A 22,259-nucleotide genomic window follows, 5' to 3' on the forward strand; every position below is an offset into this window, starting at 1 on the left:
GTGCTACGGACGAAGGCGTAATGGTGCGTGATGTCCCGTATCAATGTGGTGAGAGACGGTACTTGTGCGGCCTAATGATGCTCGGTTTCAGTCAAAAGAGGCGTGAAAATCATTTAAAAGAGTAATCAGCCGCTCACGTTGTGTCGGCTGGAGGTCATCGGCGATGGGGCGACAAAAATAATCTGGTGGTACTCGGTTAGATAGCACATGGGGTGTCAGTGCTGTTACGTGGACAGTATCTTCGTCGTCGGCCATAGGGAAATGCACAATAGCGTCAGCATCCACAGACCCGACGGTCCCAATAGACTCGCCACAGTGCAAAGTCAAAATGTACGAATGTGGGTATGAAATCAGTATTTCTGCAGCACCATGGTGAACCGTGAGGAGGGCGAAAGGCAACAATATAGGCTGGCGGCGAAAGAAGACGGCAGCGGGTGTAAACATGGCCGTCGCTTCGGCAAGCGATGCGCATGAAAGAGGGACAAATACAGCACTGTGAGGAGGAAGGTCAGTATCTAAAGCTACACAGATCCTGCTATGATCCTGAACTTGAAAGTCGTGAGATGGCAAATCGCACAGAACGGATAACTGAACCTCAGCACATGCACAGTCAATGACGGCATGATGGCGCGACAGAAAATCCCAACCAAGAATGACATTGTGGGAGCAACAAGTTAACTCAAAGAAATCAATCGAATACAAAATGTCTCGAATCAGCACCCTGGCAGTGCACATAGCGACTGGCTGTAGTTGTTGCGCACTGGCTGTTCTAAGCAATGGAACCGAAGGCTTCATGGCCACTTTCCGCAATGCACGACAAAGCTTCTCACTAATCACGGATACAGCAGCACCTGTATCGACGAGCGCAAGGGATTTGATGCCATCAACGGACACTTCAATAACGTTAGCGGGGGAAAAACAAGGACTTTGATGTTCCGACGATGACGCAGTTCATGCCTCAGGAACTGCGGAAAGCACTTTTCCGCATCAGTAGTACTGGCACTGGGTCTAGGACGGATGGGTGAAAGTGAGCGCCGATGAGGGGAAGGCGAGCGACGAGTGCCGTAGAGCTGTGACTGCGGTGCCGGTATGTCATCAGCAGCGTAGACTTCCGGTGGTGGTCGTGAAGGCATACGGAAAGGTCGGAAGTCGGAGCTGGGTCGTCGCGGGGTGCCCACGAAGGCCGGCAAGCGCCGGCGGCAGTAGCGCACTACATGACCTGGGGTACCGCAGGCATAGCATATTGGGCGGTTGTCAGCAGTGCGCCAAGGATTTGGACCCTGCTGCTGTGCACTGAAAAAGGGATCCGCCGGCTGGCGAGGCGAAGGCGGAGGATAGAACACCGGTGGGCGAGGCGCTGAAGGCGGAGGAGAGAATCCCGGCAGACGAGGCGCCCGTGCAATGGCTCTACCATACGTCAGAGGCGCGGCCACGGGATCCGGCTGACACGGAGGTGGAAGAGCTTCGGTCACTTGCTCTTGAATTATCTGTCGGAGCGCTGGAGCCAAACATTGAGAAGGCTTCTCCGTGGTCGGCAAAATCGAGGGCTGTCGGGCGACCTCCTCGCGCACAAATTCTTTTATTTGCGTCAGCAAAGTTACGTGGTTGTCGCCAATAATTAATGCGGCTAACGAATCTTCCGTAGGCGGTGGGCGCCGAGCTAAGATGCGTTGTTTCCGTAGCTCGTCAAAACTTTGGCACAAATTGATAACTTCGGCCACGGTACGCGGATCCTTCGCTAACAACATCTGAAAGGCATCCTCATCAATGCCTTTCATAATGTGTTTTATCTTGTCCTGTTCTGACATTGACGGATTCACGCGCTTACACAGGTCAATGACATCTTCGATGTAACTTGTGAAAGTTTCACCGTGATGTTGCGCATGCCCCCGTAAGCGTTTTTCTGCGCGAAGCTTGCGCACAGCGGGGCGCCCGAACACTTCTGCGAAACTTTTTTTGAATGTGCTCCATGTTGCGAAATCGTGTTCGTGGTGTCGGAACCAGAGGTTCGCGACGCCGCTTAAATAAAACAGCACGTTGTGCAGCATGGTGACGTCGACGTCGTCCCACTTGTTATGCTGGCTCACCCGTTCGTAAGATGACAACCAATCCTCCACGTCATGATCATCGGTGCCGCTAAAGATGGCAGGATCACGCTGGCGCAACACACCGGAAACGATGACCGCCGGAGGCTGTGGTGCATCTTCCTGCGTGTTTTCGTCAGGCATGGTCACAGCAGTCGGTAGCGTCCGGCTTCGGAGTTTCAGTTTCCGAGGTCTACCCCGCAGCACGACCAAATGAAAGGGGGTTTATTGCAGCTCGTACGCGGCATCGCAAGTGCCTCTTGATCGCGAGTCCTAGCTGTTCGCATCAGCAGCCCGAGCTCGGGACTCGCGCCGCAGCGGTGGCAGTCCGCACAGCGCCACATGCATGTTACCCACTACTATATATATATATATATATATATATATATATATATATATATATATATATATATATATATATATATATATATATATATATATATATATATATATTGTGAGCACTATTGCACCCCTTCATCTTCTTCATCTGCATATATTCATCATCATGGCCACCGGCGTCGTCTTTAGCGCACGACCTGCGAAATAAACCATTGTGGCCTAACAGCTGTCTCGCAACTGGTGGAGGCTGTTTTCGATTCCTTGGTCCTCTACGCCTTCGAGTTTCCCTGGAGCTTCGTTCAGGCCGCCGCTTGCTTCACCTTTCTGCCAGGATGTTCCAAGAAGACCCTCCAGGAGCCTCCGGCGTCACTGTCTCTGCCCCACCGGCCGTTCCTTCATGGACCTTCAGCACGCGGCAGCGCGATCCCACCATGTTCCCTGGCCTCCGTAGTGACGACGTTGATGAATGGCTGGACAATTATGACCGCGTGAGTCAGTCTAACAGGTGGGATCATATGTACAAGCTTCTCAACGTCGCATTCTACCTCACTGACGTTGCCAGGACTTGGTTTCTCAACCACGAGAGCACCTTGCCTGACTGGGTGGCATTCAAGCACCAGCTTCGGCAGATTTTTGGCGCACCCAACGTCCATTTTGAGGTCGCCAAGAAAAAGCTTCATGGACGCACACATCTTCCCGGGGAAACATACACCTCTAATATCGAGGACGTCCTCGCCCTTTGTCGCCGTGGTGACGCCACCATGACGGAAGCTGATCGTGTCCGTCATATCCTAAAGGGCATTGCCCAGGTCGCGTTCAACGCACTGGCGACCAAGAATCCAAATACCGTTAGCGATGTGATCGCGACTTGCCAACACCTGGACGCATTCGGTTCTTGGCCTGCGCGACATCATCAAAGAGGAGCTGTCCTCCATGACCTGCGCTGCGAGCTGTGGCCCCCCTTCGCCATCCACCACGTACGCTCAGGTTGCGGCTATGCAACCAGCGTTCGTTCGGAAAGCGCCTCCTCCTGCTGCCCCCAACCATCTGGCGACTCTACCACCCCGTCAGCCTGCCATAACATCTCACACTACCCGGCCTACACCCCGCGTCATTTATTATTGTGGTATTCCTCAGCACATATCGCGTTTTTGCCGAACACGACAACAGGACGAATGCCGTGGCTACGATATTTATGAGAGAGACCCGTTGCTTCTTCCGAGTCCTTACCAGCGCCGGCTCTCCCCACGCTCGCTTTCTCCACCTCCCGAAGCACCTCGCAACTATCGTCCAGGGCGCCGCTGCTCGCCCTCCCCTCTCCGACGCTCGACATCAGCCCTGCAACCGGCCACCCGCACTCCTGACTACCGTTCGGAAAACTAGATGGTGCAGTTTTTGGAGGGAAAGCTGCATGGCTTCCACAGACTACAATTCCTCCAGCGTGCCCGGCCAATACCTTATTCGTGTGTGCAGAAGGTGTACCAGTCCTAGCATTGATTGATACGGGAGCAGCTACTTCTATTATTCACGCTGGCTTGTGCTCTCGTCTACGCAAAGTTACTAGACCTTACAGTGGTGGTCTTCTTCATGGTGCAAATACTGTTGTGATTCGGCCATCGGCGCAAAGCACCGTTAGAGTTTCGATCGACGGGATACGCCACCATATCCAGTTCACAGTGTCGACTTCCTGTGCGGGTCGGACTTTCTCTCTTCGGCATCTGCTTTCATCTCGTGCCGTCAACGCCTCGTTAACTTGATAGAGACCGACCATTCCGACGACGTGCACGAACCCCGCCTTCGCTTACGAACTGCTGACGATTGTATGGTGCCCGCTGGCCGCGAACAACTCCTTGTAGTTAACTCTGACATCACCGATGGTGATGTTTTAGTTGCACCGTCAGCCCGTTACTTATCCAATGTGATTGCTCTGGCTACCCAGCCTTGTTCGCATCACCAACGGCACGGCCACTTTGGCTGCACTCAACACAACCAATGAGCCAGTCCTGCTTTCTAAAGGTGCCATTCTCATGTGCGCCTTGAACACTCAGCCACTCTCTGTGCTTACCTCGACTACTGCTGTTACACAACCACCCACAGCTATGGATCCGGTCCCTGCTTCTGTTCTCGCTAGTACCATCAGCTCCGATCTAACGCCACAGCAGACGGAGGAGTTACCGGCGTTGTTATCCAAGCATAAAGACTCCTTCGACGTCCACTCTCCTGTTCTGGGACAGACTTCTGCGACGGCTCATCGCATAAACACAGATGGAACTTCCATCGTGCGCCGGCGGCCATATCGCGTTTCGTCCGCTGAAAGCCAGATCATCGATACCCACGTTGCCGAGATGCTGAAGCGTAGCATAATCCACCTATCCTCAAGCCCTTGATCGTCACCTGTCGTTTTGCTGCGTAAGAAAGACGGCTTAGTGCGATTTTGCGTAGACTACCGCGCCTTGAACAAAACAACCCGCACAGATGTATATCCATTGCTCCGAATCGATGATGCGTTAGATTGATTACAAGGCGCGGAGTATTTCTCCAGCCTTCATCTATACGCTCCGGATACTGGTAGATTCCCATGCATGAAGCAGGCAAGGAGAAAACCGCCTTTGTCACACTCGATGGACTTTACGAATTTAACGTGATGCCTTTCGGCCTGTGTAATGCTCCCGCCACGTTTGAGCGGATGATTGACACCGCACTACGGGGCCTAAAGTGGAAGCCTTGCTTGCGCTACCTTGACGACATCCTCATATTTTCGTCGACCTTCCATCAGCACTTGCAGCGCCTCGACAAAGTCCTGACATGCCTCTCAGCTGCTGGCCTTCAGCTGAATACAAAAAAGTGCCACTTCGCCAGCAAAATCACCCAAGGACTAGATGATTCTCGAATGACGGCTTTGCATAGCATTTCTTGGACCTGATCGCTGATTATCTTGCGTTCTGACGGGGATGCACGATAGGGTGTTTGCCGGAGTTTTTTTTTTTCATTTTCGTTTTATTTCTACTCTTGCCAAACAAATTATGAAACACTGACTGAACCCATAGCCAGAGGCTAGTGTTGGGTTCAGAAACAAAAATACACGATCGCATTGACACAACACTCGTGTAAAATGTAAAGCCCAAAATCACGGCGAAAGACCAAAGTACACTATACAATGAGGAGGAAATAATATAATATGCATTTTACAGGAGAATGAATAAAGATCTGTAATGAACAACACTGTACAACAAACACAAACCGCGAACAACTGTCACATAGATCAAAGAAGGCTCAAAAAGTATGTTCTTAATGCTTTATTTGTTTCGTGGGGCTGTTTTATTTCTGGGGGTAAAGCATTCCAAACCTTGTCTCCTGAAAACTGCAGCAATCTTTCACTGCAGATGTTATTATTCGGTGGCAGATTAAAGTTACTATGTGTGAAGTTTCTCGTGAGTCGAGAAGGAGAGTGAAAGAGGGAGGCATTGAAAGGTGGGTATATTTTACTATGTTGTTTACACACAGCGCTATCTTTAAAGACCGCAAAAGATCAAAAGGAAGGATATTTAATAACTTTAAAAATGGTTTACTTGGTTCAGTATACTTGCTTTGTGTTATAATTCGGATAGCCCGTTTTTGTAATCGCCGGATAGGATCAAGGTAAGTGTTGTATGTCAAACCCCATGATTCTACCCAGTATGTTAGATGACTGTTAATAAGGGTAAAATAAAGGGTATGCAGTGCATGTGTGTTAAAACAATCACGGGCCTGTAATAAGGCATAATAGCCAGAAGCAAACTTTGAACAGACGGCGCTAATCTGATTTTTCCAGTAAAGAAGTTCATCTAGAATGACACCAAGATAATTAAATGAGTGTGTTCGCTCTAGTGAGCGGTCGTTAATGAAAATGTTAATTTGGAAGCTGTCAATGACTTTTGCTCGTGAGCTAAATACCATATATTTGGTTTTGCTTGAATTAAACGTTAGTTTGTTGGTAAAAAACCAGCTTGTCATTTTTTTCAATTCAGCGTTTGTCTTTGCTTCTAGATCCTCATGGTTTTCAGCTGTTACTGTGATCGCAGTGTCATCAGCATACATTAAAATATCACAGCAACTTAGGACCTTCGGCAAATCATTCAAGTATAACGAAAATAACATGTGCCCTCCCTATTGAAAAATTTGTGTGAGAAATAGAACGAGATGTATGCATGTCGCACAGATTTGACGAGAAATAGAACGAGATGGATGCATGTCGCACAGATTTGACGAGAAAAGAACGATATGAAATGCATATTGAACGAACTCGCAGAGAAAACAGGCGAGATCTGTGTGATGTGCTACGCAGACATTTACGAAGTGCACGAGATTTATGCGATGTGCGATATGAATGCATAGAGCTCGAGTGACATGTGTGCGATGAGTTGTGTAGACCTGACGAGATTATGTATGACGTGTGTGAGGTGGCATGTGATGTGTACGCACTGTAGTCGTATGAGCAACTTGATCTTTGAAGATGACTGAATTGTATAAAAAGTGTGTGCACTTAAGTCGTAGTGCATACAAAAGCTCATTAATGACAGTCAGATTTATGAGCTGTTCGTAGTAAATGCAAGAGTGTGATCAATGTGCTGTATGATCACATTGAATCATTATGACACATATATACCAGCATAAACTACAGAGCAAATAAGACGTTCAGAGCTCAACTTCTGGAATTTCATCCCCATCAAAGCTGGTGTCGGTACTTTTGATGCAATGATTTTCACTTGGGGACATATTCTCGGATGAACACTTATGGCGATACTACTGCCTTTGCATGACGCATTCCTCGACCAGCCAGTAAGCACTGGATAGCACAATGATATTGTCAAAAGCTATCAGCAGAGTTTGAATCCCTAGTACAGAGAGTAGATCTGCCTAAGATTTTATTGCAATATAGGAGTCAGGTACCATAAAAGTTTCATAATAAAATGTTACATGTTTGTTTGTGCACGCAATAAAATAATCTGGCAATGTGATTATAGCACTTTGGAGATGCTTCAAACAAGGACGAGTTGGCAAAGTTTATTGCAAGCAGTTTGATCAGTGATAAATTATGTATGCACTTAGTCACATCCTAATAATATTGCTTGCATCAGATATATCAGTCAGAGGTAGTATAAGGGCGAACTTGAACCTGCATATTTTCCAAATGGCCAAGTGCGTCAATCACAATACTGTCAAATACAAATCTGCTAAGAGCATGTTAGTGCCTGTTTATGTCCAATTGTAGAAGGCAAGCGTGCGATTGGCCATGCATGCCCACATATAAAAATAAAAAGCAGAACCACAAGACAGTATAAATAGGTTGGTGAACAGATAGCCAAAATAGCAGTCAAAATCCATCGCACTTTGTCACAAATAAATTAAAAATATTGTAATTAAATAACAATCCCTAAAAATGTCATGTGATCAATTGTGGTAATGATCACAGTTACTGCTGTGAAAAATTATTTGCACTAAGTGTTTCACAACTTGCTGAGAGGGCTTGACCTAGTAAAAAATCCTCATATGTGCACAGCAGTGGCAAAAAACGAGATGAGCGTCGCATCTTGGTGACCATTATCTCCCTACATACTACACAAAACTGAATTTGAAATTAAAGGAGAAATAACAAAGCAGTTCGTGTGCCAATGATGGTTAAGCGCACTGCAATGCCTTGCCATGCGTTGAAAGCTGACCTCCAAGCAGCCAAAATGTAAGTGACCCTACATTGAAGCAGCGTCTCTAAATGACGAACGTGTATCACATCCTGGTATTCGCAGACGCAGTCACCAAATGAAAAACACCTTTGCAAATCGCAATAACGACGAATGTCACACGCGTGCGCACACAGACAGAATGCGAGCAGTTTCCGAAAGCACTCGCGAAAGACTGTACGGACGTTCCTACGCGTTCCACGCATATCAGAAGCGCGCGCGCGCGCGCACACATACACACATACACACACACACGCACGCACAAAAGGCGAGCAGTTTCCGGAAGCACTCGACAAAGACGGCACGGATGTTTTTACAAAAAAGCAAATCCCACCGGCGTGGCACCATTTCCCGATGCACAAACAGCACCACTCATTAACAGTACACATCCGTAGAACGGCGCACAAGCCGGAACAAAGCGCACACCACTCGACGCCAAATCCGTCGTCGATTACGCCGCTGAGAAACGAACACCTTCTAACATTCACAAACCAAACGACGATGTGCTGCGAACTTCAAACAGATTTTACGGCCCTGTCCGGTTGATAGGGCTGCTCCACAGGCTGTCCTCACTGTTGAAAGCAATGTCAGCAAAGTTGTTGAAAAAGGCCGCCTAAAACACGCAAAAACATGGAAATAATACGCCTCTACTACCCACGCTACTCATGCGATCACAGTTACCGGAACCACAGACGGCGAAGTAAACAAACGACGTCATTTCCCTTCATTTCGGACCGAAGTAGTTTCTCAGTTGCGCGAGTCTTCCTTTCGAGCAGGGCGCGACTTGTTCCGGGGACTGTGAGGGCGCTGCGATCGAGCTCTGCACCAAGTGAGCGGCGCTGCTCTGCTGACATGTGCACGTTACTTGCGGGTGTTTGCGCTTCTTGTGCTGTAGCCGATTTTATTTTCTCATTGCGTGTGCCTTGAAACTGTCCTCGGGCACGTGGCTGGCGGTCGAGGTCTTTTGCGTCCGGTCCAAGTTTTGCGCTCATGGAGACGCCAGTACCGGCGACGTGTGGGTCACCAAGCGTTAACATTGCGTGTGCACTTTGGTTTGTAGGCCCACCTTTTTTTCCATCTCACTTTCTTCGGACGTGCACTCTCAGGTATGGTGTCTGTAGAATATTATACTTCAGCTTAAACAACAACAGAAAGATATAACGGCTGCTTTATTCAGCGAGCACCATGTAAATGCCGAGTGCCGCGACTAACAACCATAACTGTGCCAGGCTATAGCAGACGACGCTCGGATGCTTGGCGCGGAGGTCGATGGCAGTGCTGCGGTGGCGGGAACGGCAGCGGGCTGCATGGTGCGCATAGCCGAGGAATTGGGGTACTTAAAGAGGACTATAGGCCATCGCTCTATAGGCGTTGTTGCGGCGGGCGGCCGATGTGGTGCTGATCGTTTGATCATATTTACGCGGTGCTTAGAGAACATGTGCTCCTTTTTTTGTGTGAAATAACGATCACTAAGCCCTGGGGCCTGTGCAACGCTATTAGCTCGCTGTATGTTTCTTGCGGTGCGCCGTTGTTGATTATCGTAGTGCGGTCAATTCGCGCTTCTTTGTCTCGCCGCTCCCGCATCGGGTCACAGTGCACGGAAGAATGTGTTGATAGTTGTGCTATCGCGTGCTGTAGTTCACCGCAATTCAACACTACGCTGGACGGACTGTTGGTGCAGTCGATGCGGCGTGAACGGACACGAAGGAGCGCTCGCCTCAGACGGTAAGTCGGGCGCCTTGCGCATTCTTATGGTTCATGTAGTGTACAGTGCTCACGGAATGAAACGCGTCAATTTAGGGCTTAGTAATGCGCATATATTCGTTTTCACCGGCTGTAGTTCGTGTCACATCGACGTAATTTTGGTGCGTACACGTACATCGGAGTCCTCGTCACCTTTGGTCACCAAATTCCTTGCGACATGACATGGTTCTCTCGCGTACTTTGCACGTTTGCAGGGCTTTACTAAATGCTCCGTGTCGCGTTTCATTCCGTGAGCACTGTACCTTGTCATGCGCAGCAGAAGATGATTAGTACAGCTACAAGAACAATAACAGTGATTTCCTAATGTTCGTTCGATATCGGAGTGCACATTTAGCAAAAAGTTTCAGGAAAATTACCCCGAGGTTAATGTTCTAAGTGCTTCATCTATTGTTTATTTTCTTTTTGTTATGAAGTATGCTAGCGCCGGGTCATCGCTTCGTCTGAACGGGCAAAAAAATTCAAGCAGGAAATGTCACTGCTTCTATACGTAATTTCTCAGCAAGAAATCGTATAGACAATTCTAGAAGTACGTTGATGTGTTGCGCAGATGTTTTCACAGCTAACGTTAACGCGCGACGGCATCCAAATGATCTGACTCGTGAGAAGATTTTAGCTTGGATGCAAACTTTGATGCTTATAGGTTGTCGCCAAGGCAACCTGTATTTCTTGTGTTTAGTGTTGTTTGTTTTCGTGCCTTTGACACGTTGAATAACCGCCTGTGATGTAAGAATGAAATATTTAATTTCTCTAAGCGGATGCAGCTTCATGTAGCTGGCTGTACGAGAGCTTTCCCCAATTTGACGCGATGTTGTCAAATCACAAGTTTGCAGTTTCAGCAGTGATTACAATAAACTGAACATTTATTGTTTAGGGATGTCACAATTTCCTGAGACGGAGGCATCTCTGCACCACATAGGCTGCGGCACTATGCAGCTTGAACAGCACGACAAAGCATCTGATCTGCCTGCTTTGACAAGGTACGTACTAAACGGTCACAGCCATTTATGTGTTCTAGGGTCTGTTCGTGTATTTGGCACCTGTCAACTTTTCTGAGTCTCTCATGCAATTTATAAATTCTTGCTATTCTACAATTTTACTAATGTTCCATTAAGTAATGAGAACGAAGTTTTATTAGTGAAGATGTTCTAAAGCTGCTGAGAAATGGGGTGGCATAGGATTGCGAAAATGCACGTAAAAAATAGTCCTGGCGCTTTGCTTTCTTAGTTGCTAGCAATGAAAAATCCCTAATAAAATTAGCAAAGGGACACTTGCTTTAGGTAAGTTCATTAAGATACGTTCCAGAAGCAGGCTAAGTTTGCAGCAACAAAAGCACTGAGAAAAACTCACTGATCTAAAAACATGTTAGTTTCTGCTTTTCCAAGTGTGCTGCTTGTGTACAGTGTGTCAAGGTAAATAATGGTTAATAATGTATGCATAGAAAAGTGTGGATGCTGAGAGAAAGCTTTAGGAAAGTGCGTGCTCTCTTTCCAACACAGGATTTCTGTCTAGAATTTTTGTAAAATATGAAGTGCACAGGCTGGCAAACAATGTTCAACACTTTTGCTTTAGATTTTAATGTAGCCAGTTCATTATGTGTCCCTAGTATAGCTTAGCGTCAAGCTTGAAGCTGATCTCTGATGTCACATCAGTTGCAGGATGCAATAACGTGGTATCACATACTGCTTGTTACGCATGTCAGTAAACCTGGTGCAGTTGTCACAGGTGAGAGTATAACTGAAAGCTGCGCATTCTTTGCCCTTCTGCACATGATGTGGGATAGAGTTTGAACTATGCTATAGTGGCACCATCTCCCTCACCTTCTCTTCCTCATTACTCTGTCAACTTGCAATAATATGCACAACTTCTAGAGGCTTGATTATGGTGTTGTCTGCTGAACTTGGCTGATGTGAATTTCATTAGTTTGGGGTGCCCTCAAAGCTATGCTGTACTTTTCATGCATTTTAAAATGGTCAGTTTGACATATGTGATTGGCTGTGGCATTCTGAGAGAAACAAGGCCTCTTGTGAATAATGCATATATGCATTATTAGCATTTTCTAATACTCTTTCAAGAAGCAGCCTACAGGCTGCTCCCCGAAGAAGTGACCACCTTTGCTTACGCTACGTGGCAGTCTGGTCCAGTTTACTTAACCTGTCTGCCATCTATGCACGAAAACGAGGAGAGAAGCGAAAAAAGGGACCTTCGATTTATGTTTTTGCACAGATGGCTCATACATTGCACTTTTCTTATCTCGCATGCTTTGTTAACTCAAAGCTTTCTATGGGCGAATATCATTTCATTCCTATTTATACCTAATAAGAATTACTTAGTTCACAGTGTCACTTTTTATATTATACTTTTGTGAGACTAAGCTCACTTGTTTTAATGCAAGTGTGGCTGGGCCTGCAGAAAGAGTAAGCAGACTACTGTGTTGCTGATCAGTGCTGATCTCCACGTCCGAGCTGGTCCCACAACATCCAGGCACCACTGTGCTTTGCTTCATTGACAAGGTAATATGATATAGACACCTTGCACCTCAGTATCAGTTTTGAGAAATATGCTAAGACACAAGGGTTGGCCTTGGTGATAAATACACTCGTGTTCTTTTTTTTAAGCGTTCTTCTTGCAGTGTTCCTCATGTACATGTTTTCAGAGGATGCTTAAATGCAAACTCCCATGGAACTTGTTTATGCCTTAAAGTAGCACTCTTTCACCAAGAAAAAAGCCTTATTTAATGCACAATTCATAAGAAAGGTGAGGAGGTGACAGGACATAACAGTCTAACAGCCATCCAATTTTACTGCTTGCAGAGCAATATAAAGTGAGAGGTGAAAGGGCAAGAACAGATAAATCGACAATGTATGTTGCTCACACAACTGCGAAAAGAAGCATGGCTACTATGACACTTGTTTTACAATGATAAATAAGCAGTCTTGCTATCTGATAATCCACTGGAGGGCGAGCCAACTCGCAGATTCTCTGTAACACATGTAAGGAAAGGCTCACAAATCTTGCCAGCCCTATGCTCGTAACACATTGCCACAGTTGCATAGTTTTCAAACAAAATAATGCAAGTGAGCTTTGCACCACCAAATGACCTGAGCATTCAGTTGACATGGTTACAGATCCAGTCATTTATACATTGGCCTGTTTTGTTGACATGGTGTCTACTGCACGACAGTGGTATTTAATATCCATCAACACCCCTGTGCTCGACGTACTCTTTCTTGCATGCTTTTTTTTCACAGGTAGTGGAAGATTACTTGATTCCAGAACAATTTGGCTTGTTCTGCACATGATAGTGAACTTTCCAGTCTTATATTAAACATGGAATTGGGTAGGAAGATGTGGTATTTTTATAGTGCCCTGGTGCATTCAGATTGTGCAGAGGCTTCAAGCTTGTATTGACAAAAATTGGGATGAAGCCATAAGAGGAGAATTGTAAAAGTGTAACGAAAGCCTCCTGATAGATATGCTGAGTTGTGCTGCTGTGAACACTTATTGGTTATCCCTACTGGGTAACGCTGTTAAAGTTATGGATGCTATGACACTGTAGGGCCTACAAGGTGGCTAGCATTACGGAACACATTAAAACAACTGTAGGGATGCATGTTGTGCTATTGCATCATAATTGGCCCACAAAGTGACCACCTTTGCTTACACTATGTGGCAATCTGGTCCAGTTTACTTAACCTGACTGCCATCTATGCATGAGGAGGAGAAGGGACTAAAAAATGAAGGGATTTTTGATTAATGTTCTTGTACAGATGGCCCATACATTGCATTTTTCTTATCTTGCAGGCTTTTGTTACTTAAAGCTTTCTACGGGCGAATATCAGCATTTCATACCTAATAAGTATTGCTTTGTTCACAGTGTCACTTTCTATATTTACCGTATTTACTCTCATAATGATCGCACTCACGTAATGATCGCAGCCCTGAATTTTGTCATCCAAATTCGATTTTTTTTATTTCCTGTGTAATGATTGCACCCCTAACTTGCTGCAGCGATATGTCATGTGCCAAGTCTAGCTATTAATGATCGCGCTTACCATCTGTCGAATGCTACGCGAACAACTCTTCAAGATAAACCAAGTGGTCTGCACGCACCAAACATTTTTAAGCAGATGCTCGTTTTCATTCCTTTCATTACTTTCCGCACTTCCATGACAAAAAAGCTACAACCAAAATTGCCTTTATTATGTGTAGGCTTTGTAATGGTTGTGGTCAACAGCAACAAAAAAGATGCCTTTCGATTCTTCTCATCTGCACTCGTGGGCACGCAACAAATCACGAGCGGCAACAATAGCAGCCACATTTACACTGATACGTTAGAAGTGTACCCTATCCATACGCCGACACTTGTAACACAGCTAAGATATTTGCCCACCCTTAGCACAAACGTGCTGTATTAGGATAGTAGTGAAGACAAATGCCGCAGTTTCTGCAGCATGCCCGCCGTGTCTTTCTATGTCACTGGCAGCTAAGCGTGCCCATCTGTTTCTGCCCCCTCATAGTGGACATGGTGACGTTATTGCCACAAACTTACCGATATTAACGATATTATTCATTACTGATATGGAAAAAACTTTCAATGCAAGTAATGTACTCGAGAGAAAAAAAAATCGCGTTCGGCGCATTTGGTGTTTTCAGCTTGCTATGCTGGCCGCCACTTTTGTTTCGGTGTCCCGCAGTACATACAGTGGCAGCCACTTATTTCTTGACCTATTGCCATCCCGCAGCAAACGCGGGATAAAAAAAATTCTTTTTGCGGGAAATTTAACCGGCATAATGATCACACACGTGAATTTGTGACCATTTTTTTTACAAGAAAATGCGATCATTATGCGAGTAAATACAGTACTTTGTGGCACCAAGCTCACTTGTTTTATTGCAGGTGTGGCTGGGCCTGCAGAAAAGCTGTAAGGAGACTGCAGTGTTGCTGATCAGTGCTGATCTCCACGTCCGAGCTGGTCCCACAACATCCAGGCACCACTGTGCTTTCACAAGGTAATGTGTTGTGGACACCTTGCACCTCAGTGCCAATTTTGAGTTTGACTTGATAAATATTTAAGAAGACACAAGGTTTGGCCTTGGGGATAAATACACTCGTGTTCTTTTTTTGAAGTGCTCTTTCTGCAGTGTTCCTCATGTACATGTTTTCAGAGGATGGTTACACTCCTTAAATACAAACTCCCTTGGAGCTTGTTTAGGCCTCAAACTAGAACTGTTTCACCAAGAAAAAATCCTCATTTAATGCACAATTCATAAGGAAGGTAAGGAGGTGACAGGCAGTGTCTAACTATCCAGTTTGACTGCTTGCCCAGCAATATCAAGCGAGAAGCGAAAGGGCAATGCTAACAGATAAATCGGCAATGCATGTTGCTTGCACAACTGCGAATGCGACACATGGCATGGCTACTATGAATGCTGATATGACGATAAAAATATTGTAGTTTTTACATTAGCCGGTAAGCTTATTAATATTTTGCACCAGCAAACAACCAGTTTGGTAGCTGTAGTTGTTGCACTGCTTCAGGAGTAAGATATTCTTTTTAATGACAATTGAGTAGTGCTGCGGTTAGCGAAGTTATTTCTGCCTGTACAATAAATTAGGCATTTTTAAAGAGGCAGCATATAACAATTATGTTGCTGTGCCACATAATTAGTAAAGTGAGGGGAGGTTTAAGTAAGCAAAAGAGGAAGATTAACCTTGTCGTACAAACAGATCCTTGTCTCAGCTGTCGTCACTGTGATGCAACGGCTCCCAGATAACTGGGGGGGGGGGGCTAAAATTAGCCTTAAGAAGCTGACGCAATAATACAAAAAGCCATTGAAGAGTGTGGTTGCACCTATGTTTGACCAGTGCAGTATCGGGAGCAGGGCCAGACAGCAGCTGAAATGTTATGTAATAGAAGCTGGTCATATTGAGTGCTCTAACATGCTAACAAAAACTGTCATTTAGTTTCTATAGTGGTATTAAAGGTGCATTAATCTTTCCTATAAACAATTCTGCACTGGCATTTATGCAGTGTTTTCCATCTGCATATTCCGCAGTGCGGTAGCAAAAAGCTGTGAAATCTGTGTATTCACTTGCATGAGCTGGTTATGCTTCATGAATACTTTGTTTAGCGCAAAACGACACACACAAGACGACAGGACAAGGCGCTACTCTCAACTGACATCATTTTATTGCGTCACTCCTTTATAGACCGCTCAAACCAGAGGAACATGCGCAGTGAGCACAATGCGGTGAAGCCACCACCAACATCCGATCCAAAGAGCGCACTCATGTGACAGAATCCAAAAAACCAAATTCAGTGCTTTACTAGGTTAAGGAAGGCACACTAATGCACTGTGACTCCAGTGACTTAATGAAAAATGCTTCCGATAACTCTCGGGCGGTGGTGTCACGGCTCTTTTTCAAAATCGTGGTATCACGAAACATGGGTTTGCATTTGCATGTTTTACAATGCTGAGCCAAATGGGAACCTGTGCCTGTTGGTATGGATCGCTCATGTTCTCTAAGGCGCTCGTTAACACAGCGGCCTGGCTGCCCTACATACACTTTGCCACATGACAAGGGAATCTTATAAACGACACTGACGCTGCATTCTACAAACTTCACGTCGTTCTTTTCACAATCAGGTTTTTTACTTGTTTTAGAAATACGGCTGCACGACATTGACAGTTTCTGAGGAGCGGAAAACACTACCGGAATTTGGTATTTAGTGGCGACATTCTTTAGATTGTGAGCCACTCTGTGGCAATACGGCACAACTTCAGGCCTCTTCTTTTGTGTGATGCAGTTACTTTTGTGCCGCTTCCCTTTCAGTTTCTGAAGCAATACCTCCGAGACTGACGTCACCACCACACTTGGGTAACCAGCAGCCTGCAGCCTATTTAACTGTGCAATGAAACTCATGTTCGCAGAGTGATGACAAGATTGCATAAAGGAAGATTCTAAACACATCAAAGCAATGGCGCGTTTCACAGTCTTTGAGTGCGCAGACGCGTAAGGTAAAAGTTCCTTACGTGCGCGTGGCGAGTACATCTGACAGGCGTGGCCTGTTTGTAAGGATAGCTGCAAATCTAAAAACTGGAGTTTACCGTCCCTAGATAGCTCATGTGTGAAAGTTAAACCTTTGCCATTGTCATTGTAAAGTGTTAAAATATCAGCTACCGTCACGGAGCATTCGTTGTTAGTCTGTTTTATCACAACAAGAAAATCGTCAACATATCTAACAATTTGAACCGAGTCATTGTTTAAGGCACTCTTAAGAGCGCGGTCGACAAAAGATAAAAAAATATTACAAAGAGCAGGCGCCACACATGAACCAATACACACACCATTTTTCTGGATAAAAAGGTTATTTTCGAACAGGATAAAAGTTGCACTTCAATAAAATTCAAGAAGGGACATGAAACTTTCCGAAGATAACCCGGTGGCATTGCAAAAATCTACCTCGCCACTTTCTTCGATGCACATCATCACACTGCGAAATAGCTCATCATGCGGTATAGAATCGTAAAGATCTTCGACGTCAACAGAAAAAATGTTGGCTAATGAATGGTTGTCTTCCAGAAAGGAAACAACATCGAAAGAATCCTTTATGCCATAAGGATCGTCAATAGTTAAATGATTAAACTGTTTTTGCAAAAAGCGGCTAACCAAAACCTGCCAACAGTTGTTTTCACTGACTATTGTACGGAAAGGCACATCCGGTTTGTGCGTTTTTGCAGTGAAAAAACCTCTAAAGCAAGTAGCTTACATTGTTTTACATCTTTCACAATCTTGGTGAGGCCTATGACACAGACACACAAATATCAGGGCCCACTGATATTTGTCTCCTGATCCTGCTGTTCTGGTCAGTCACATAGCTTTTGCTGTGTGCCGTGCAAGGATGCTTACGTTCTGCATGAAGAATGGACATGTTCCTCAAGATGTGGCGAGTCTCTTCGGGAACGTCAGGCCTTCCGTCGGTCACGTGCGGCGAATGTGTCGGATTCTTCGTTCTGAAATTTGGGGGCAGGTACACCTTCTGTACGACTGGTTCAGAGCTGTGTGCTACTCGCGCGATGCACCTATTGTGGCCTAGAAGAAGTTTCGTTTCTACAGACTTCTATCAACTTGGACTACAGATTTCTGGTGGACACAGCTGCTGCTACTCCTCCGGTCCAGACTACCGTGCAGAAAGGAAAAAACGCAACCGGTCACCACTGGTTTCCAGGTACTCGGTGACGTCAGGCTTCCTGACGAAGTTGCTGCATTGCTAAAGAATGGGCCGAAGTACAGCACGGAACCAAGAATTCCTGCACATGAGCTACTGGCTTTGAACAGGCGCATCGCAAGGAAAGCAGAACTAGAGGACCAGGAGCGGTGCCTCCTCGATAGGGTGGACAACCTTCGTAGGACCGCCACTGGGAGCGCGCCACCTTCGACAGCTGTGATCAAAAGGACAGTATCTTTCTTTAGAGACAATGAACTGCGGCTGTTACTGAGTGACAAAGAGGGCGGGTTTGTGATAGCTCCGTCTGCTGTCTTCAACAGAAAAGCCATTGAGGCTGTCAACAAACACTTCATTCTGGCAAATGAGAAAGCTCAGAAGGTAAAACGCAAAGCCATTTCTTTGTTGGAAAATATAGGCCTCACCAAGATTGTGAAAGATGGTAAACAATGTAAGGTACTTGCTTTAGATGTTTTTTTTTTCACTGCAAGAACACACAAACCGGATGTGCCTTTCCGTACAATAGTCAGTGAAAACAACTATTGGCAGGTTTTGGTTAGCCGCTTTTTGCAAAAACAGTTGAAGCATTTAACTATTGATGATCCTTATGGCATAAAGGATTCTTTCGATGTTGTTTCCTTTCTGGAAGACAACCATTCAGTAGCCGACATTTTTTCTGTTGATGTCGAAGATCTTTACTATTCAATACCGCATGATGAGCTATTTCGCAGTGTGATGACGTGCATCGAAGAAAGTGGCGAGGTAGATTTTTGCGATGCCACCGGGTTGTCTTCAGAAGGTTTCATGTCCCTTCTTGAATTTTATTTAAGTGCAACTTTTATCCTGTTCGAAAATAACCTTTTTATCCAGAAAAATGGTGTGTGTATTGGTTCATGTGTGGCGCCTGCTCTTTGTAATATTTTTTTATCTTTTGTCGACCGCACTCTTAAGAGTGCCTTAAACAATGACTCGGTTCAAATTTTTAGATATGTTGACGATTTTCTTGTTGTGATAAAACAGACCAACAACGAATGCTCCGTGACGGTAGCTGATATTTTAACACTTTTCAATGACAATGGCAAAGGTTTAACTTTCACACATGAGCTATCTAGGGACGGTAAACTCCAGTTTTTAGATTTGCAGCTATCCTTACAAACAGGCCACGCCTGTCGGATGTACTCGCCACGCGCACGTAAGGAACTTTTACCTTATGCGTCTGCGCACTCAAAGACTGTGAAACGCGCCATTGCTTTGATGTGTTTAGAATCTTCCTTAATGCAATCTTGTCATCACTCTGCGAACATGAGTTTCATTGCACAGTTAAATAGGCTGCAGACTGCTGGTTACCCAAGTGTGGTGGTAACATCAGTCTCGGAAGTATTGCTTCAGAAACTGAAAGGGAAGCGGCACAAAAGTAACTGCATCACACAAAAGAAGAGGCCTGAAGTTGTGCCGTATTGCCACAGAGTGGCTCACAATCTAAAGAATGTCGCCACTAAATACCAAATTCCGGTAGTGTTTTCCGGTCCTCAGAAACTGTCAATGTTGTGCTGCCGTATTTCTAAAATAAGTAAAAAACCTGATTGTGAAAAGAGCTATGTGAAGTTTGTAGAATGCAGCGTCGGTGTCGTTTATATAAGATTCCCTTGTCATGTGGCAAAGTGTATGTAGGGCAGTCAGGCCGCTGTGTTAACGAGCGCCTTAGAGAACATAAGCCATACATGATCCATAGCAACAGGCAAAGGTTCCCATTTGGCTCAGCATTGTAAAACGTCCAAATGCAAACCCATGTTTTCTGATACCACGATCTTGAAAAAGAGCCGTGACACCACCGCCCGAGAGTTATCGGAAGCATTTTTCATTAAGTCATTGGAGTCGCAGTGCAGTAGTGTGCTTTCCTTAACTTTGCACAGCGCTGAATTTGGTTTTTTGGATTCTGTCGCATGAGTGCGCTCTTTGGATCGGATGTTGTTGGTGGCTCCACCGCATGGTGCTCACTGCGCATGTTCCTTTGGTTTGAGCAGTCTATAAAGGAGTGACGCAATAAAATGCTGTCAGTTCAGAGTAGCGCCTTGTCCTGTCGTCTTTCTTGTGTGTGTCGTTTCGCGCTAAACAAAGTATTCATGGATTCGCACCAACTAGCCCGCCAACGCATTGTGCTGGTTATACTTGTTCATTTAATGTAAAATACTTGTGGAAAAGTATTAGACTATTTCAGTGGTCTTGTATTGCAATTCTGCAGCCATTTCTATTCTTTGTGAAACACGAACATTTAACAGAGACGAGAACAAGACAATGCGAGGACGAGCACTTGCTTTCAACTGCTGTGGTTAATCTTGAAATATCAATTTACGTAGGTAGAAAACTCATAGGCCTCCGTGTTCTCTTTTTCCTGTTTCTCTGTGAGATGTTTACGCTTTACACACAATATCATGCAAGAACCAGCCCAATCAGTTATGCAGTGGAGCTACCTATTGTGCATGTCAGTTCCAATGGCTTGTTGTAATCTAACAGGGCCGGCTGCTTTGTTTACATTTTTGTGCAGATGCATACGAGCACTGTTTCAAAAACGCCGAACACTGTGGATACGGAGGCAAGGAGGCTGAAGGACCTGAACAAGCACCTGGCCACGATGCTTCGGAATACAAAATAAAGATGGTTTGTGTTAATTGTGGGCCCTAAAAAGTGTCCTCTTTGTCTCTGAGCTGGCACATCGGCCGACTCACGAGATCGAAATTAATCGCTGCAATGTTGGCAGAATGTGTTACTGTGTGGAACTTCACCAACAATATTGCATGAACAAAAGAACTCATTCAACACAAATGCGAACACTTGTAGAATGCAGCTAAACAAGAATGGTGTCATTTTGCATAGCTGAATGAGAACATTTTCATGTAGCATACACAAACGAGAACGATATCATTTCGCATCGCCGTGCGAGAACTATCTCGTCAAGCACAGCTATGCGAGAATAATCTCGTTTAATATACCCACACGAGAACGATCTCGTTCATTGACGATGTCCACTCGTACACATGCGATGTACGACGTCGTCGAGTCTACGGAGCAATAATAGCGTACAGAAGTTCTCGTGAAATTCTCATACATATTTTTTCAATAGGGCTAAAACGGATCCTTGAGGAACCCTGGTCTGTAAATATTTAAGTGATGATATGATGTTATTGATAACTACAGCTTGTTGACGGTTTTTGATGTAACTGGAAAGTAAGCTGCATGCTTCACCGCGAAATCCATAGTGATTTAATTTGTTGAGCATAACAGCGTGATCCATGGTATCACACGCTTTCTTGAAATCAACAAATTCAACAGCGGCCAGTTCGTTTTCATGTAATGCTGTATTAAATAATTGAGTCAGGTTTAGGACTGCAGATGCCGTTGAATGATGTTTTCGACATCCATGTTGCTGTTGACAGAGTAAGTTATATTTTTCTAAGAATTTGCAAATATAATTGGATAAAATCTTTTCGTAAATATTATTAATAACACTTAGGATAGAAACGGGTATGTAGCTTGACGGGTTGGATCGGTCTCCATCTTTGTATACCGGGACAACTTTGGGAATCTTTAGTGCGGAGGGGTACTTTGCACATTTTAATGAATGGTTAAAAAGTTTGCAAAAGATGGGTACCAAGATATCATTGTTTTCCTTAAGTATGCGTGGGTAAATTCCGTCCAGTCCGGCAGATTTATCGCCTGGTAAGATAAGATGAATGGATGTAATTTCATGGGGTGGCTCCTGTGTTGATTCGGTGACGAGTTCTGGACGCAGGAATTAATGGCGGGCCATCGTGCTGCGCAAAGTCGAATACCGAGTTATGTTTCGTAAGCAGGGCCATCAAAACTCCACGCTCGTGGTCGCTGAGTGGCTTATCAATCATGGAAAGTATCTTCGAGCTCCCGGGGCTTGAGACACTGGTTGCTACTCCATCGGGGAGTTCTGTAAGTACTGCCACCGATACGGGCGAGTCTTCCTGAAACGTGGCAATCTTTAGGCCTTGAGGTAGCACTGCCGCTTCAGTTGAACAGTTTAGCGCCCACAGCCCCGCGCATCCGTTTGTCACTGAGACCACGCAGTGCGGAACTAACATGTTTTTCTTGAGGCAGTT

The 22,259-nt window shown here is 45.3% G+C and overlaps 1 protein-coding gene and 1 long non-coding RNA gene across 6 annotated transcripts in view; one reads left to right on the plus strand and one right to left on the minus strand.

Annotated features, from left to right (window-relative positions):
• LOC139061385 (ATP-binding cassette sub-family C member 2-like) overlaps positions 1-22,259 on the minus strand; it is a 223,154-nt gene that overhangs the window by 64,732 nt on the left and 136,163 nt on the right. The gene's annotated exons all lie outside the window — the stretch shown is intronic.
• On the plus strand, positions 9,067-20,801 carry LOC139047134 (uncharacterized). Its single transcript, XR_011507061.1, has 5 exons — positions 9,067-9,865; positions 10,776-10,881; positions 12,297-12,414; positions 14,802-14,914; positions 20,678-20,801. It is a non-coding gene; the product is annotated as an uncharacterized lncRNA (long non-coding RNA).

This window comes from Dermacentor albipictus, chromosome 6 (genome assembly GCF_038994185.2).
Source record: "Dermacentor albipictus isolate Rhodes 1998 colony chromosome 6, USDA_Dalb.pri_finalv2, whole genome shotgun sequence".
NCBI classification, from domain to species: domain Eukaryota; kingdom Metazoa; phylum Arthropoda; class Arachnida; order Ixodida; family Ixodidae; genus Dermacentor; species Dermacentor albipictus.